Genomic DNA, 18,812 nt, shown 5'->3' with positions numbered 1-18,812 from the left:
CGGTACCTGCGGGGAGGCTCTGCGGGCGCCGGCGGGGGGCGGAGGCACCTGTCGCGGCAGGAACTCATTTAGATAAATTTTAAAGCCCTCGCTGCAGGGGGAGGGGTCCTCCCGACCCACGGGGTGGGGAAGGGTGTCCGCTTGCGGAGACATCCGGGACTGGGGGGGAGGAACTAAGAGGTGGAAAGGAGGGCAAAAGTGAGGCGCAGCGACCCCCGCGCCGGCTGCCTGCAGGGTCTTCCAGCCCGTTGTGGGGAGGGGGATGCCCTTGCCAGGACTGCAGTCCGGGCTGCGATCCGTCCCCACCGCGCACCCAAGCCAATCCGAAGAGGGAGGAGAGGGCAGCCCGGGGCCGCTCCTGCCAGCCCCGGGGTGGGATTGTAGGGTGAGGGATCCGCATTGCAGGTGCACCGGGAGCGCCCGAGGGCCTGGCCCTGCTTTGTCTGGGATGCTGTGGGGAGGAGGCCGTCTGAATCCACATCGCCTTTTTAAATGCGTTTTACCACCCCGTGGACATTAGAGACCCTTCCAGCTGAGTTGCATTGTCTCCCGTCCTGATAATCCTTTACGTAAGTACTCTACAGCCCTTTTCTGAAGCTTTGATGTGGGCTTTAGTTTACCCTCAGTAACGATTTGTTTGTGATTCGCGAAACTGAGCGTAATGCACATATGCAGCAGAGCTCCGGGCTCGGCTACAGAGCTGCCGTCTGCTACAGCGAGTTACGCTGTTTATCTAACTTACGTTTTCATGCTGACCTGTATTAATTTCAAGCTTTGATATTGAGCAGAACGATCTATTCCAATTATGAAAACGAAGTGGCCTCAGAGGAAGTATGATCGTGCTCTGTAATTTAGGTTGCAGTAATCGGTCTTATAACAATATAGAAGCTGCCGGGCTGTCATGTATTACGCATTTCAAGAAGCCTACCTGTAAGAGTGTTAAAGCTAGAATTGCCGGTTTAAGACTTTTAAGTTTGAAATTTATGTAAAGAACATTGTTATTGTTTTCTTAAATGGGTTTTGTTTTGTTTTGTTTTGCACAGTCGAGAATTTCCTTGCATTTTCTTGCCATTGAATTGTAAGGAAAATAATGCTAACATTTAAAGTGACCTTTACCTCCAAAGATGTTTTGAATTTATTTCTTTTGGCTAACTGTTCATGTTATGTGAAATATTTTTGGAGAAGGTTTTAGGGCTTGTATATTTACGTATATATATATATATGTGTGTGTATGTGTGTATGCGTATGTTTAGGTATATGTACACAGCACTGGAAAACCTTAAAATAAAATAGTTTTTATTCCTCTGCATCATAATTACTCAGTAAATTTAGTTTAGATATATTTAAAATCTAAAGTACCGGACAATAATTTGTGTGTATCAGTTTTTACTGTAGCATATGTAAATACAACAGCCTAACAAGCACGTTTCTTGGAAATTAGATGTTTTTATTGTTAATTCTTTAAAAAAAACACACACAAAACCAAATGAATCCTTTCACTTACGACAGAAAATCACTCATGTGGGTGCTTAACTCTCATCTGTCATTCGTTGGATAAATTCATTTTAACATTCTCATTATTGAATTGACAGAGTGCATTTGCAGCAATACTGATGTTAACAGTGTTGAGGCTTTTAAGAAATGCTTATTTTTGTATTTATCATTTTCTCATATTTCCGGCAAGAAAAGACGTGAGCCTTTTTTTCTTTTATCTGGAACAAGGTCAGCCATAAAAAGTTCCTCAGACGTAGTGGGCACACTATTTTTATTAACTAAGATTGATTATATCTGCTGGATTGAGTATCTTTAAAGGGCAGAAACTAGGCGCCTTTATATGCTTCATACACCAAGGGTACAATAAATGTTTGACTCAGGTTGACGTTCCAGACTAGTTAGGTAGGTGCTAGCTTAATGACACCCATTTTCACATCTCCAGCTTTGATGTTTCAACCTGCAGAAAGGTTGGGCAAGGAAGTGAATGTGTCCTAATTGTCTTCAAATAGTTAAGGTCTGTCCTGCAGCAAAGGAATTTTATGTATGTAGAGTATTTCCCCAAGTTCCAAAGAAGACAGGTAGTACTTATAGGAAGGCAGACTTCGCTTTAACATAAAAGCACAAGTTGCTTGTGATTAGAACCTCCAGTAGCAAGAAGGGGCTGCTCTTTCCCTGTGGAGTTTCCAGATAAGCTGGTCTCCCAACTGGGCAGGAATGACAGCTCGGAGGTATCACACCAGCATGGGAGAGGCCTTGTGAGGGGGGCGCCAAGGGACTCCACTGGCACTCCACTGGTTCTTTTTTATTTCTTACTCTGGCTTCTCCAGTAATGGGCATAACGACATCTCAGATACCTACTTCAACCCTCAGAAGATTTTTACCGGGGTAGAGGCCAACCTGATATCAGAGATGATTCTAATCCTACTTGGCATTTGCATGGGGCTTTGCAGGTCATAAAGCACTCTCACATTCAGTGTTTTATTTAAAAGACTCTTCTTAATTATGCTGATTTGTATTTCTTCTTTTGGCTTTTCTTTTCTGTAACAAACATTTAATCAAGAGGAAAATTACCCTTTTCTATGAAGGCAACCAGAGGAGTCTTTTTTTTTTTCTTAAGCTCTTTTAAAAAATGGAATGATGTCAGTCATTCTTTTGAAAGTCAGCAGGTTGTGAAGGTGAATAGATTTTTTTTTTCTTAGCTGAAATTATTTTCTGAAAGAAACTGATTAAGGGTTGATTCTTGTGCTTGCTCTGCATTTTAGTTTGTTTATCTCATTACTCAAACATGACTCAAATTTCACAGCAGAAAGTCCAGTCACATCCACTGACAGTAAGTTGCAATGGACTTTTTTCAGTATGTCTACCTCATTTTTAAATACATGTTGGCAGGTAAAACACAGCTGAGGAGAAGCAGAATTACAGTGGACCGAAAAGATTAGGTGAATTGGAGTTTTGTGTTTGAAGGAGAAAAAGACGTGTCCCTTTTGTACTGAGCCAAACCTGGGAATGATAATTTATCGACAATAAGAATGATGATCTCTCTGTAATAACAAAGGTTAGGCTATTGACTGTCAATCACAATACTGTCTGAGGCCAAGGAGCAGAGCAGAACTTCCTGTGAACAGCAGAGAACCCAATAAATGCTGTCTGTACAAGGATTTACGTGGAACATGATGGTAACAAGGCCAATTGAGCTAAACCAAGATCCTGACCTCTCCAATTTAGGAAGAAGTTAGAGGGGGAAAACACAGTGCTGAATTAATATAAACGTGTAATTAATTTTAAAAAAACCTTTAAAAAGTACTTCCTCTCTTTTGTTTTTTAGCAGATAAGTTTGACCCATACTTTTGTGCCTGTTATCCACCAGCTGAATTTGGATGTGATCATTTAAATAAGACAGTGATTTTAAAATTTTGTTTGAACCAGAGATGCATCGTTTATTTATATTTTACGCATGAAAGGAAAAGAGAAGAATGCCAAGTTCTTCTGGTCAACCAAAAAATAAAATAAGGAAACCCTACAGGTATATATTCCTTCAGGGGAGAAGAAATCGCAGATACTACTTTAAATGTTATGAGCAGGGCAACCAATTATGAAGTCAGGCAACCAGTTAGAAAGCCTCCTTTTGAGAAGTGAAAGGTTACATTTTACAATTCCTCACCATAATCTCTGAAGGCATCTCACAGATGTCTTAAAAGACTTCTTTGTTAATCAGAAAACAGGAGTTTATGTTTTTATGCCAGTTTCCACACTGGGGAGCAGACTGAAATGAATACTTTTGTGATTATCCCAGTTTACCACTTTATCAGAAATAACTGTTTCAAGCAAAAAGTCTCTCCTCCTTTGGAGCTGTAAGGGAGGAGGGAATAAGTGCTCTCCTCTTTTCGAGATTCTTTCCACTGGCCAGATTCTCAGGACTGAGCGGTGAAATTGCACCGGCTAGCACAAAAGAACAAGCCTGAGATGCTTAAAAGCTTACAATAAAGGAGAGAAAAAAGAAGAACACTTTTAATAAATGGAATTCTAGGCATATGTTACTCTGCTGCTACACTTCTCTGTATTGCCTCTTTGACGACACTTAAGGTGGATCCATCATCCTTTGGTCTTCAGATTTCCTTCCCATGCTGCTTCTAAATGCACCCCAGAGCCCTGTATTTACTATGTAGGTGAGACGGTTTATGAGGCATTTCTTATGTGACGTTGCTCACACATTGCTGCCACGTATAAATTATAATTCCCAGTATTATTATTACAATACTATTTTTCTTAAAGTTACACAGTCCACCTAGAAATGAGTGGCACCATACTCTGAAAGGGCCACCTCTGGTGTAACGTCAGTGCAAAAACACTGGCTCCCCAAGGTCCAGTCCCATCACTGTCATGGCTTAATAATCCAGGGACCGCCGTATTTTTCTAATGGTTTCTAATCTAATTTTTCTTATAATGAACGAGTGTAGGAGGTTAGTTTCCTGCCATACTCCAGACTTTGAAAGAGGCTTTCTTTTAGCCTGTCTCTCCAGCTGTTGCAAGTATCAACTCAGGTGAAGGTCACTGGTATTATTTCTTCCTCAGTGACTGTGGCATGGAGGGGGCAGACCCAGTTTTAGAAATATTTGTCTTGTACGTGGATGAGAAAGGTGAAGAAGGGCTTTGTTATTTTTAAATTTTCTGTTCCCATAGGCAAGAATGTAGCAGAGGTGGTCAGGTAGGGCCTATGCTTTTCAAGGAGGGTCAGTCCTTACCTTTGGTAGTGAGTCGTCATTACCTTTTGGTTGAATCCTGGCTACCAGACCAGAAAATCCCAGTGGAACAGAGCAGCAGCTTTCAGGCACTGAGACACTTGCTCACCAACATGCCCTGTTGCACTGGGTCAGGGGAGAGGGGGACAGAGTCTCTGATGACGGAGAGAAGGGATGTGTCATCTTCCTCAGCCTCTGCATCATGTGATGGGTTTCAAGTGAGGAATTAGTTCCCATCAAGAAAGTTCTGGAGTCAGTCTTTGGTAGAAAGAGGTTTTTCAGTATAGGAAGGCTGTGGTTTCAGGACCTGGTTCAGAGGTGAGCAAAGCCAAGCTTTATCGTTTGAGGGCAAAGGCAGGTTTTGCGGGGGGGAGACAAAATAAAAATCTAAGCTGGAACACATAAGGCCAGAGGTGAGACCTTCTTGGAGACGGTTAGGCTGAGTGCTGTGTGTTTGGAGGTGTTCTCGTGTCTCATCCACAGCTGTAGGTTGGCAGTCAGAGCAGTTTGGGATGATCATGGACTGAGCCTGGAAGCTTCACTGACTTCTCCCCGCCAGCAGGCTGGGGGGGTGGGGGAGTAGAGTGCCTTCCCACGCAGGCTGGGGCCCACCGGGACCTTCCTGGGTGGCTTATCATCAAGAGTCTGAAAGTCAGGTGGGAAGCAGATTGTCCATTTCCGAGCCTTAGAGGAAAAACAGTGAAGTTGAAGTTCTTAAGCAGTTGAGGCCAATGTCTTCCTCCCAGAGATGCTGTGAGTCCTCGGTACGTTAGTATTAGTGGCTGTGAGTCCTCATTACGTTACTATAAGTCCCTGCAGGAAGGTCGATGCGACAGTGCAGACTGTTGAACCCTGAGGTGAACCTCGTCACCCGGGCTTCTTGTACCTGTGCATGCAATGCGCCAACACCGTGTATCGATGCTGCCCGGTGATGGGCACAGCTTCATCTAGTGTATTAAAGTTCTCCCTTTAGAGGTCTCATAAGCCTACTCAGTTTTTTAGATGAAGGTCCCAGTTTTTTGTTTGTTGAAAACACTCCCACGTTCACAATCTATAGGTAGGGTGTCTGGCTGCTTCCATCCAGTTTCTGCATAATCCTGCCAGGTTATTTTTCACAATTTCATCTTGACAATTAACCACCTCTTCTGATTCTGAATGATATAGTGAATGTGTAGGGCCTTACAGCTTTATTTACAATCTGACCTGTAAATTGTGCACTGCAGTTTTAAGTCGACACATTTAATGTGCCAAATCCAGAAATAAAATATTTCAGGAGTCTTTTTGATGGTCATTATGTCAGCCTTTGTACATGAGTATTTTCTACATCCGGTGAAATTACTAAACGGTCACATGAAAATCATTTTCCTTGTTTGAATAAGACAAATTTGAATATATTTACAAATGCCACCACCCTAAACCGGATAGCTAAGCCACTGTCCTTGTCTACATCTCCCCCCCACCCCCGATGTGAGCCTGACAAATCATGTAGCTCATACAATGCTGTTGAACTACACTGGGGAAGTTAAGAGTATACCACTCCTGTCCAGTTATCCCTAGCGTCCCTTTACATGTGCATGTACACGGCCATGGGCACAGGAACAAGATGAGGAAATTAAATCCTTTGGCGCTAGCAACGTGCTGTCAGGGCAATGGCAAAATGTCTGGTTACAAGGACTCCCTGCCAGCCTCCGAAGGCCCTTGTCCCATAGGAGACCTGCTCTGGGACAAGTAGAGCATGGGGAAGAGCTGCCAGAAGGGCCTGGTCAGTCTGAAAAGGATGCCTGGCCAAAGAGAGCCTGGACCATGTTATTCATCGAAGGGAGAATGTTTCTAAACCGGCCCCAACATAGGGTAACATGAGGACTGTTAGAAACATGAGTTCCTCCCTGAGTGAGGTGCCCTCACTATTTTCACAGTTGGCCACAGTCAGAAGGAGAGTCAGAAAAAAAATAAGAAGGAAAAGCAGGATCACATGTTACAGGGAGGGCGATACGTCTTGTCTTTGGACAGACCATACAGAGGCAAGACGAATACAGATCCTTCTTTGTTGAGAAGGGTTTGCATACCAGAGACTAATTTTCTTTTCTGTGAGCTACTAGTCTTTTCTCCTCAATTATACACAAGTTTTCACTGATTTACTTTAGTATACCTGGATTCACACATACAGGCACACGTGGTTCTAAACAGTGTATTTAAATGACAATATTTATTTAGAGATTTTAAATTGTGGTTTTAAAATGTTATCAAACATATCAGATGCCCATTATGTATCAATTTTACCAACTTAATTTGAGCCTTAAGTGTTCAAAAATACCTAGCAGATGACTCACAGGGATTGTGAGGTGATAAGGTGTGCTTTTTCCTATTTGAATTTTAGTCTCTTTACAAGTCTTTAGGTAAATATAAATTATTAACTACCTACCTCAGTATCAGTCCAGAGAAAATTGGGTATTTTAGAAAATCATATATAATTTACATTAAAGGGTAATGCAGTTGTTGATACTAAGAATTTGCCAGAGAACTACGGCACCTTAAAACATTATTCAGCTAATAGAAGTAGTTTCATAGGTTAATGCAATGTAATATTGTCTGAGATTTTTTAAAAAGCAAATGATAAAGATACCAGTTTCTTGGGTTATAGCTCATTTTAGTTGCATGTTCATGTTTAGGTTTACCTACCCTTAAATAATGGTCGGTAAGGAATTTAGGCAGTTCAATTTAATGGAGCCTTTTGGCAGAAATCCCACTCTTGGGGCATGAATTGATATGTGTAGGGTCGTCCCTGCCTCCCCCGTCAGGAATGGAAGCTCCGTGGCGGCGGGGTTTGCATCTGTTTTATTTGTGGCCGTTTCCCAGATGTCCTCCGAGGTGCCTTGCTCAGAGGGGCTCACAGAAAGGTGTTTTCTTCATTGGAAGAGTAAACTGTGATACTTTATATCTCCCAACAGAGGGAAACAGAACCTCCATTTACATCTCCAAAGTCACTAAACAACGTAGGAAAGGATTTGCCTCAAGGGTATCTTAATAATTTAATTCTTCATGTGTCTTCCGTGTTCTACTGGAATACCTTCTTTCTTGTTCTAAATACAGAAGCCTTTTAAAGAAGATAAGTAGTTTTTCAGTTTGCACCTGTATCTTATTACTAAACTGGGATTTTATAACCTGAGTGATTGTTTTTACTTTGGAAGCGACCTTTTCCAAGCAGAAAACCATTTTTTAAATTACCAGCTTAATACATTTCTTTTACTTCTCCAGTATACTTGTGCAAATTATAAAGTTTAAATTCTGGCCCTTTTTTATAAACAGGGTTTCCTGGTGGCTGTGGAGCCTGTACTTTCATTTCTCCCAGCCTGGAAATCTTTTCTTAACGTGCCAGTACATGTAAAGTATTAAGAGTTTTGGTGTGATTTCATAAATTTCTTAGGAGTCTTTAGAACCCTCATAAGATTTATGTAAGTATTTAGTGGTCTCCTTAAAAACAGGAATTCTTTTGCATTCAAGAAATGTTAAAGCCTTTAAACATCAACATTTCCTGGAGATTCCCTGAGTGTTTAGATCAAAGTACTCCTATTGAAAGTGTATATTGGGTCAACTTCAATATATCCATTTAATGTCTGCAGAGATATGCAGCTTTATAACCGTAAATCTGGAGTCCTTATTTGGGGGTTCCAGAATTCTCTTACATTCACCCTCTTCATTTCTCAGTTCACTGAAGCATTCACAGAGGAAAAGCAGAATCTCATACTGTCCAATTACGGGAAGAAAGTGATTATATTTAGGCAGATTTTACCCACAGCCCCTTTCTTCTGAGCAAAAGCAAGGAGATGCACACATTCTGACCCAGTCAGTGAGGCGGGTAAAGCGGTGCCCTTCTGCACACCTGTCTCACCAAGAGTTGAAGATGTGGAGCAGAAACCCTCTCAAACAGGCAGCCTGGTAGCCTCTCACTGACGGTTGCCTTTCCTCCACGGTCAGGAGCCCTCTGCTATAGGAAGGAGGCTGCGCGTGGCTGGGACCTGTCCCTCCTGAGCACCCCATCATCACGGTTTACTAGCGATCCCAGAAACCCAGGGAGAGCAGGCTAAACATCAGGTCAGAAGGTAAGAAAGGCCTGCTTCAGGTTAGGCTGCCTCTAACCCAGTGCTGTGACATTCGGGGCAGGGCCGCACTGCATTGTGGGGGCCGTCCTGTGCATCATAGGCTGTTCAGCCGCACCCCTGACCTCTGCCTGCCCACCAGATGCCCGAAGGGCCCCTTCCCTTGCCATGACAACCCATAGCATCTCCAGACCTTGCCCATCTCCCCCGGGGGCACCACTGCTTAACTCGGTCAGACCCGCAAATGGGCTTCGCCAACAGGAGCCTCCCCCTGGAATTCTGACCGCCTACACTTGTCTCAAGTCGTAAAATTTACACACCAATTCCATGTATCCTTTGGCCCAATACAACCCACTGTATCTTGCATCAGCTGTAAAACAGTGACTGTGTGGATTCTCGGAGGAAAACGAGAATCTTCCGTAAAGGGTATTCTGAGCAGGTCAGTCAGATTGCAGAAGCAGGCCAGCTCCTCAGCAAGACCTGATGGGCGTTACCTTCACCACTCTTCCCTGGACTGTGTTTGTCTCCGCAAGGAGCCCTGTCCTCCTCTCTCTCCCCTCCCCATGCGGCTTAGCCATCTGAGTCCTGGCACCAGTCATTGATCTGAATGGGCAGACTCCAATTCCATCTGCATACAGGAAGTGTTGTCTGTACTTAATTCAACCTTCTATATGAAGAGAGAAATCCCAAGCCCCTCCTCTAACTAACGAGGAAACCCTAAAAATTTCTATATCTTCAAAACAGAGGTATCTCCTTAAATTGTATTACTAAGAAGATAAATGATCAAGTAAGGCAAATAACTAGAAAAGCAAACTTTTAGAAATTAAGAGTTACATTTTCAATGTCAGCAACAATCTCTGAAGTCCAGGTGTCTTAAAATACTTGCTCAGTAATAAAACACGTGTATATCTTTATACGCGTTTCCACACTGAATAGCAGAGTAAGCTTGTAGTTCTTTAACAGAACCAGCTTCTTAACCCAGAATAGTGTCTGCTTTTCTGCAGCTTTGGGAGTAAAGAAACATTCTCTCTTATTCTGAGATGCTTTTTCACAAGCTTCAAGAATAAGCGCTGGAATTCTCCTGGTTAGTACCGAGCAAAAAAGAGTAGACTGGAGAAGCTTAAACCTTAAAATATGGGAAAAGGAAAGAGCAGAAGAGGAGTTTTAACCATTAGAAAACAGGGCGAAGGATGTTCTGTCTCTGTAGGGCATGCGTGCCTTTCACCCTCACCTGGGAGAACAGTGGAGTTCACGGCTAAGGGCGTGGGTGCCTTGGAGTCAGCCTAGTTTGGGATGACGCCCCACCGGCCACTTGCTAGCTGTGACTTAAAGGAAGTCATTTAACCCTTTCAGCGTGTTTGCTAATGTGTGAAATAGGAGGAGGATGTGTAGCCCTCAGAGTGTTTGTAACATGTGTAGCTTGGTGCTGTTCATGTGCGCCCTCAGTACAAGGCGGATCTGTTGTTTACTGTGTGTACGCCGAGTGCCTGGAGCTGTGTCGCTGCGGTACTTCCCTTCCCTTCCCCCTGCATCATCCCCACCAGACTCAATTCCTCTGGTAGAACTTCAGCTCTAATGGGTAAAAACTCAACTTTTCCCTGTGTCCTCTCTCTCCCATCTCAATTTTTCTGAGCAGCTTTTAATAAGCAACTCAAATCTGGCCCTCACTTTTCTATCAGACTTTATTTTCCACCACTCCCCAGAATGTTCCTTCCATGTCAGACAGTATAATGGTCTCCCTGTGACTTCCAAAACTTCCTTTTCACTTACCTCCTCCTGAGTGAACCCCGCCCATCCTTAAGGATCAGCGGCAGTCGCAGCCTCTTCAGACCACCTGGGTCACTGCAGTTCTTAGCCACCCAACGTTTCTTAGGCACCTCCATGTGTCCAGCAACGTGTAAGGTACCAGGGACGCTAACGTGACTGGGGCACGGTCCCCACCTGCCAGGGATTCACACAGCCTCATATGGGAGACAGGCAGGTAAATGAGAAAGAGCTTCCGGTGCTGTGGTGGGGTACCCTTCCCCAGCTTCGTACTCAGCATCCTCACGAGGATGTCGTTATACTTTGTTTCCGTTGCGCTTTGGTGGCTGAGTCTCCTGTCCCCTCTAAGCTGTAGGCACAGGACAGAGTACACAGCAGGCACTGTACCACATACGCTAGCTTGACCTTTAACCTCGGGATGCCTAGGTAGACGCAGGCTTGTTTGCTCAGCCGGTTGTGATGGGCCTCGTAAACGTCAAAAGATAAATTACAAAACAAAATCGATGATGATGTCAAGCTCCTGGCCATCACCATAACCTCTTGGTGACTCGAGCGGTTTCTAGGCTTGTAGAATTCATGGAACGGTGCATTTTTTTAGTTGGAAAGTTCTAAAATGAAAATAAAGGCTTGTCCTTCAGATTGAATAGTTAGCTTTATGGAAAAGTTACCGCATTGTCCTCTCTTTTTCTCGTTCTGTCATGGACCAGGAAGAGCATCATCAGAGCTCCGCATGAGCGTTTCCTGAATTTCTGAGTTTCTGCCTCTACTGAAAAGATGAGAACGCGTGAGGCCAGCCCAGTTCACGCGGGCAGAGCCACCTCTCAGGCAGGTTTGGTGCTGTCCCCATGTTAGTGCTGGGAACTCACACAGTCGGCCCCTGACAGAAATAACCGTGCAGGTGTAAATAAGCTGTGCGCAGCGAGATCCCATATGCCACAGACTCTGCAGAATGTCCTGAACAAGCCCACACTTTCCCTCCCACTGAAATTAAACTGTATTTCATTTTTACGTGGCTTGATGGTTTTCTGGCCTTTTTTCTTTGAGAGCTTCCCAAAGGCATGCATGAACTAGCTCTCCTTCTCCCTCTGCCTTATTCCCATGCCGGTCAGAGAAGTATTTCCAAGTCATCTCATGTCACTAATACAAAATACACTACCTAATGGGGGAGGGGTGTCAGATCAGCGATTGGGTGAGATTATCACTAATTCTCAACTAGAGAGAACTCTTTCTTAAAGGGCCAGCTCATTACTGAAGGGAGGCCTTCCCTACTCTGGGTGCTGGTGTTATAGCAGGGGACAGACCAAAAGCCCTGGTTCTCATGTAGCTTCCATCCTAGTCCTGTAAGAAAGATCAATAAATGACCTCATTTTAGATAGCTATAAATGCGATAAAGACCAAGGTGAGATGGGATGATGATAATGGCAGTTAGAATAAAACTGTTAAAGTTTCTGGAGCACAGAGTGACAGCAGCCACGACGGCACCTCTGGGAGACGAAGTGCGTGCGGGTGGCTCTCAGCCTCAGAGCAGCCGACAGCAGCCAGCATGCAGTTCTAGGCACAGTTGTAAATGCTTTAAATCTGCACCACCCTAGCCACGTGGGGTGATTTAAATTTGAATTAAATCAAAATAAATAAAATGAAAAACTACTCTTCTCAGATACACCAGCTACATGTCAAGGGCTCGGTGTGTCAGGCGCTCATGTGGCTGGTAGGTGCTTCTTTGAACAGCAGAGAAGAGAATATTTCTGCCACCCCAGGAAGTTCTATTGGATAGCACCACTTTAATTTTTTTTTTTGGGGCCATGCGGCATGTGGAGTCTCAGTTCCCCTACCAGGGATCGAACTTGCATCCCCTGCATTGGAAGCCTTAAGTTCCCCACCAGGGAAGTCCCAAGAGCGCCTCTTTAGATCAACTCATTTAATCTTTACAACAACCCTAATAAAGTAGGTACTGTTTTCCCATTTTGCAGATAAGGAAAGTGAGGCACAGGGAATTTATATGTAACTTGCCCAAAGGCACATCGTAAATAAGTTGCAGGGCTAGGATTCAAACTGCAGCAACCTGGATCCGGATCCAGAGCCCGGGGGTTCCTCCCTACCTGCTAGGTCGCTGTGGCTCATCCCTGAGTACAGCTCATCTCTGCATTTTACTTCCGGCTGGACTGCAGCTGATGGAGACCGTTACACCTTGGTAAAATCTTGTCACTGGATGCTTTAAGATTCAGCTAAAAGGAATTCTGAGCCAGGGGTTAGATCTTTCCTGATTTAAAATGTAGGCCTATGTTAGCACAGTTTCTCCCTCCTCAAAAAGAAAAGGGGGACTTCCCTGGTGGCGCAGTGGTTAAGAACCCACCTGCCAATGCAGGGGACACGGGTTCGAGGCCTGGTTCGGGAAGATCCCACATGCCACAGAGCAACTAAGCCCATGCACCACAACTACTGCACCTGTACTCTAGAGCCCGCGAACCACAACTACTGAGCTCACACGCCACAACTACAACTCACACACGCGCCTAGAGCCCCGTGCTCTGCAACAAGGGAAGCCCACACATGGCCACAGCTAGAGAAAGCCCGCGCATAGCAACGAAGACCCAACACAGCCATAAATAAAGAAATTTTAAAAAGAAGGAAGGAAGGGAGAGAGAAAGAAGGAAAGAAAGAAAGAGAAAGCGGGAGCTTTGAAGCACCAGGAAATTACCAAGTTTGTGTGTGATCTCCATAAGGCAAATGATCTGAGCTCTCTCTGCCTCAGTTCATAGTGCTGCAAAGATAGAAAGTACCTGTCTCAGAGCTGTTGGGAGGATTTGGTGAGAAGGCACGGAAAGCACTCAGCACAGCACGGAAAGCACTCAGCACAGTACGGAGCACACAGTACGCTAAGCGGCAACTCTTGTCGCTGTCAGCATCATCACTGCTGCTGGGTTCTGTAGCAGCCACACGGGGATGGAGTGTCGCGCAGGCCACAGAGAGCACCCAGAACTGACAGCTTGTCCCAGAGCTGCCGTGAGACCTTCTGGCTCCAAACTCCACACGTCTGGAGGCAGAGGTGGTGCTAGCCTTTGGAAACAGATTTGCACATCGCTCATGTACTTCATGTAAACGTAGGCAAAGGTCTTATTCCGCTGAGACTTAGTTCCTTAAAAAATTGGTATGGTACCTCTCTTGTGTTACTGTTTCAAGAATTAAATGGTTACCATATGTGTAAGCCCAGCACAGAGACACTTGGTAAATTATAGCCATAATGACTATTTTTATGAATGATTTTCAGCTTTGCATGATTTAAAAAAAAAAAAAATGCCTTTGAGTATTTTCTCGCCCAAGTGCCTTATACCGACCCAGAGGCTGTTGTCAGGGTAGAGCTGGGGGAGACGGGACAGACTGTCACCATCACCACCAGCAAGCTCGCTTTAAACTGTGGTGGTCACACCCTAGAAAAGCTGGGTAAAGCCAGTGGAAAAGCATCTCGGGGCAGCTGTTTTGCTGAGATGGAAGCTGCTTCACACCCTCCCGCAACCAGCAAGAAACGTGCCCTGTGTGACCTAAGGTGACCGTCCTGCCCATTACGAAAAATGGAGGGAAGAATAAATCCCGCGGGTTCCCAACTGACTGATAGATGCCATCAAAGCTGGCTCAACCAGAAGAAGCTGAGACACCCACTGTAAGGACTGGGGGCTTCAAATGGAAAATCTGGACCCTCCAAACCCAAACTGCCAAGATCCAAAATGTGGATACATTGTGTGCTTATTATTAAAAGTATCTAAATTAAAGTCAGCCCTGAAAGTGTCATGATTATAATTAATCCCATTGTGGGAGTATAAGGTCAAATATGAGAGGAAAACAAAACAAAGGCTGTCATGCAAATGGAAGAAGTGACAAAAGTGCAAAAGAAAAGTAGTGTCAAGGTCAAGGGCAGGAAGAATGAGAAAATACTGAATTGCATCCCCTTTGAAAAATCCAAATGAGTATAAAACACAGTGATTGTTTTCTTTCCCCAGTTTCTTCTGCTGTCCTCCCAGAGCTGGCAGATAATCTGTGAAACACAGTTGCCTTCCCTCTTATTTTACCTTTCTTTCTTTATCTTCACTTATTTCTCCTGGGGTCATGTACTAATGGCTCATTTATCTAATGTGATCCAAATTTGGCTACAAAGACAAACCCTAAATTACCTGCATAGCACCTGCGTACCTTGCCTCATCTCACACTCGTCAGCTTCCTCTTGATCTCAGCATTGCTTGTTTGTTTTATCTTTTTTTTTTAATTTTTATTTATTGGCTGTGTTGGGTTTTCGTTGCTGCACATGGGCTTTCTCTAGTTGTGGCGAGCAGGGGCTACTCTTTGTTGTGGTGCACAGGCTTCTCATTGCGGTGGCTTCTCTTGTTGCAGAGCACGGGCTCTAAGCACGTGGGCTTCAGTAGTTGTGGCACATGGGCTCAGTAGTTGTGGCTCGAGGGCTTAGTTGCTTCACGGCATGTGGGATCTTCCTGGACCAGGGATCGAACCCGTGTACCCTGCATTGGCAGGTGGATTCTTAACCACTGTGCTACCAGGGAAGCCCTGCTTGTTCATTTTAAATGCCAGACCTTGTTAATAGATCAGTATTTTGTGGGGAGGTTTTCTCCTCCCCTGGAACTCAGTGCGTGGCTTACTAAAGAATTAGAATATAGGATTCTGGGAATTCTCCCAATCCTGACACAATAAAGAATCATTGTGAGTAGAAAGAACTTTATGGGAGTCGTCCTAAATGTCATCAGTAAACGTGCTTCATTTATCCTGCACGGCACAGGAAGCTCAGAGAAAGGAGACTTTTAAAGACGTGGATAATCTATGTCGGGACTGTCAGAGCAGTAGATGGAAAATCAAGAGGTCAAGCATCCTTAGGTGGACATGCTGCAGCCACCCAAAAAGTTCTAGGAAATGAACATCTAGGTAAAAGCCTTTTAAAAAGAATGTTTATCTTCTTTTAAAAACAGTTGTACTTAAGCTGTTATTCCACAGGGGAAAAGTCCCATAAAACTATTTTATTAGTGATCACCAGAGGGTATGTAATTACTGAAATGGAACGCTTGGTCCTGGTTCCTTTACTTGCTGAATTGATGGTTGTTGGGCTGTTTTAATAATTTCAAAGATCTCTACCATCCTCCTTGTTTAAACTTGTCTGAAATAACTCGTGTGGGCCCATTTTGTAGAAGGGCAAATCAGGAGGTGACTTGTTTTTGCTTGGTTTCCCAGCTCAATTATAATGCTGTCCAAGATGACGTGGCTGGGACCAGGCAGAGCTTTTTTCGAGTATATCACAAGGATAAAGTCTCTTTTCTCTGTCATTGATCATCTTCTCAGATATCCAGTGAGGGTTTCTCTAAATATGTTCTATTAGTGCTAATGAAACAATCGACCAGTTTACTTTATTGTAAGTAATAAAGGAAAAGTATGGCTAAATTAAAGTGTATAGAGCTTCGGTTAATAATGCCTTTCTTTCCTTAAAACCTATAATGTAATTAGGCCCACAAAATGGATAAAAGAAGTCCTATTAGTTAAATCAGTTGAAGTGGTTCACCTGTTTGGCAAAGCATACAGGGAGAGACTTTTAAAGCAAGTGAATATGTCTTTTTAGCCTCAGAAATACAGTTTAGGTTAGTGATCTTCAAGCACTAAGGTTTAAGAAGTATTTCCCATTTCATTAGTGTGAAAAGACAGTTTGGCATTTGAGTCAGCATACCTTTTAGTTACCAATCAGCAGACAAAATCTGCAGTAATCACAGTCAGATGTAGAAATGGAAACACTAACCAGATATGACCTGCTAATTTTCCTTTCCACTTACAGGCAGATAGCACTAGGTAGAACTGTTTGCGTGGTAAGTCGTGAGATTTTATATGTCCCTAAATTGCTGGCGCAGGATCATCTTGCTAAATGACAAGCTTGTCAGAAGCTCACAAATGGCATCTCTCTTTAGTTGCGAATGTTTTCTGCTCTAGCTTCCGAAATGAGGCTCTCCAGGTGATCGGGGTGGGGGGCAGTCAGCTGGAGGCTGCCCAGAAAGGGCAGGAGGAGGATGCAGGGAGAGCAGGAAGGGCCGAGGGGCGCCACCACAGCCCCAGCAGCCACTTGGCCACCTCCTTCCCTAGAAGCAACTCCCCTGAAATAGGAAGTGCTGAGCCGACTGTGTGCTAAGCTGACGTGATGCCTGGACGGCAGCCCCTCCCGGCCAGGGAACGGGGTGCTGGTGCCCCTGCCTTCTGGGGTGGATCTGCCGCACGGTATGAGCCTTCTGGCCATGAAGTCACCCAGTTTTCCGGGAGGCCCCAGGCACTCCCAGAAGATAGCGGATGATTTCAGACTGTGGGAGCACATGCGTTTGTCTACCTGGCCTGCATGGCCCACTCGGAGGCATTTCTAGACAACCTGAAATGCAGACTTGCTTTCTTGCTGAGACGTTGTCACACGGAGGGGCCAAGCCCCTACCAGGGTGCAGACACTTGATGTGGTTTTTAAATAGAAGCCAAATAGAAACTCTTAAAGTATGAGATAATCAGACTGCAGAGAAACGCGGTTCATAAATCCATCCCGTGGGCCTCCAGTGACTGCAGACTTCCCAGACAACCACATATCGTATTTCCCCGTCTAATTGCCGAGCCCTCTAATCACATCTATTACAACTTTAATGTTAGGCTGTACATTCTTTCAGAAGGAAATGGCTGTCAGTGTTTAAAGAATTGTTAAAAAAAAACAATGCTTTTTCCCCAACATGTCCCTCAAAATGCAGATACTCCAGGTTAAAAGTACCCCATAAAAAGAGTAACCTGTAAGAATTGTTGATGGGCCTTATATTTTATGATGGATAATGTCAGAGAATTACAGGAATGTGCAGAAAGCATGGGGGCAGGGAGGTACTCAAGGGCTCATCGTGATCGTTTTCTGCATATCTCGGGGACACTAAATTGTTGCTTTTATAAAAACTGCCTTTCCGTTAATTCTTCTTGGTTCTGGTAAAGCAACCCAAGACTACCCTGGAACAACATAATTAAAACATATGATACCACTTTGCTAGTGGATAGTTAGTGGTTATGTTTTTTTAAGAGAAACTGCTTTATCATTTTTTTCTGACTATAAAGTAATATAGTTTCAGCATTAAAGAGGCTTTAGGTAGTACCAAAATAGAATTTTTCAACAGTAAAAATCACCCACAGTCTACCATCTAGAGATAAATGCTTTTAATGTTTTGCTGTGTACACATCTAGATTTTTTCTCTACTTATATCTACAAAAATATGATATATACAGCTTTTAATATACTCTTTTGAAAACCTATTATTGACATATTTCTTTGTCAATAAATATATCCCACAGATCTACATTATCATTTTTACTGATTTCATAGTTTAGATGTGCCATGCTAACCCCTCACCGGCAGACATTCGGACTGCTCTGTGAGGTGGTTATCTTGCAAAAGATGCTTTTCTTCTCCTGATTTCTACTGGCGTTCCCCCCTTTCAGCTTTTAGAGACCATCTATTAAAAGACGACGTGCACTGCCCATCCACACAGAGAACAGGACCCCACAAGATATCTCCATCCCAAGTTTCCTCATTTGGATGAGTGCAAACTTAGTTCCGTCATCACTTTATCACAGTCAACCAGACATGTGCTAAGTGTTTTCTCTGAGGTAGCTCGTTTTATCCCTCCAGTCACTATGTCTCATAGGTACTGTTATTGTTCCTCACGTTGTGGGAGAAGGTGAGGGCACAGAGAGGCCGCAACTCGAACACAGCCAAGTCCGAATCGGAGCCCAAGGTTCTGACTCCTGTGCTAAGCTTTTGACCTGCCTGTTGTATTAGTTTTAAAAAATATGCCAATTCTTTAAGAAGATTAATAAACAAGGATTTTTGTCACTTAAAAAAAAATAATTGCACCTCTGGCTGTCAGCATTTTTTTTTTTTTTTTTGCTTCCACTTTTTAAATGGTGTTCATTCTTTTTTATCAAAATATTTTTGGAGTGATTGTTGAGGGCCTACGCTTCCTTGAAATGCTTTCCTTTTTCTTAGTGCCCTAACTCTTGGGGATTCTCAAATAACTTACTGGCTGAATTTCTGAAATACATGTGCAACTAGAAATAACAGGGTCGTGCAACTTAAAACAGTCGCTTTATCTAGGACTGTTGTGAATTCAGAATAACACTAAACTTCTTTTTTCAGAGATGGTAAGTTTCCTTTCCTACAAGCAGG

At 43.8% G+C, this 18,812-nt stretch overlaps 1 protein-coding gene across 4 annotated transcripts in view; it reads left to right on the top strand.

The window, feature by feature from the left end:
* Positions 1 to 18,812, top strand: part of CCDC92 (coiled-coil domain containing 92) — a 31,913-nt gene that overhangs the window by 590 nt on the left and 12,511 nt on the right. Inside the window, exon 2 of one of the 4 annotated variants that reach the window (XM_057745545.1) lies at positions 406 to 569. The exons of 2 other annotated variants lie outside the window; for them this stretch is intronic. The gene's annotated coding sequence lies outside the window, so the exon portion shown is untranslated. Of the gene's footprint in view, positions 1 to 405; positions 570 to 3,469; positions 3,518 to 18,812 lie in introns of those variants that run through there. One more of the 4 variants, XM_057745547.1, reaches the window with a different exon arrangement.

The sequence above is a fragment of the Hippopotamus amphibius genome, chromosome 8 (genome assembly GCF_030028045.1).
Source record: "Hippopotamus amphibius kiboko isolate mHipAmp2 chromosome 8, mHipAmp2.hap2, whole genome shotgun sequence".
NCBI lineage: Eukaryota > Metazoa > Chordata > Mammalia > Artiodactyla > Hippopotamidae > Hippopotamus > Hippopotamus amphibius.
Note: the sequence above shows the minus strand (reverse complement) of the source record. Positions and strands in the feature narration are given on the sequence as shown.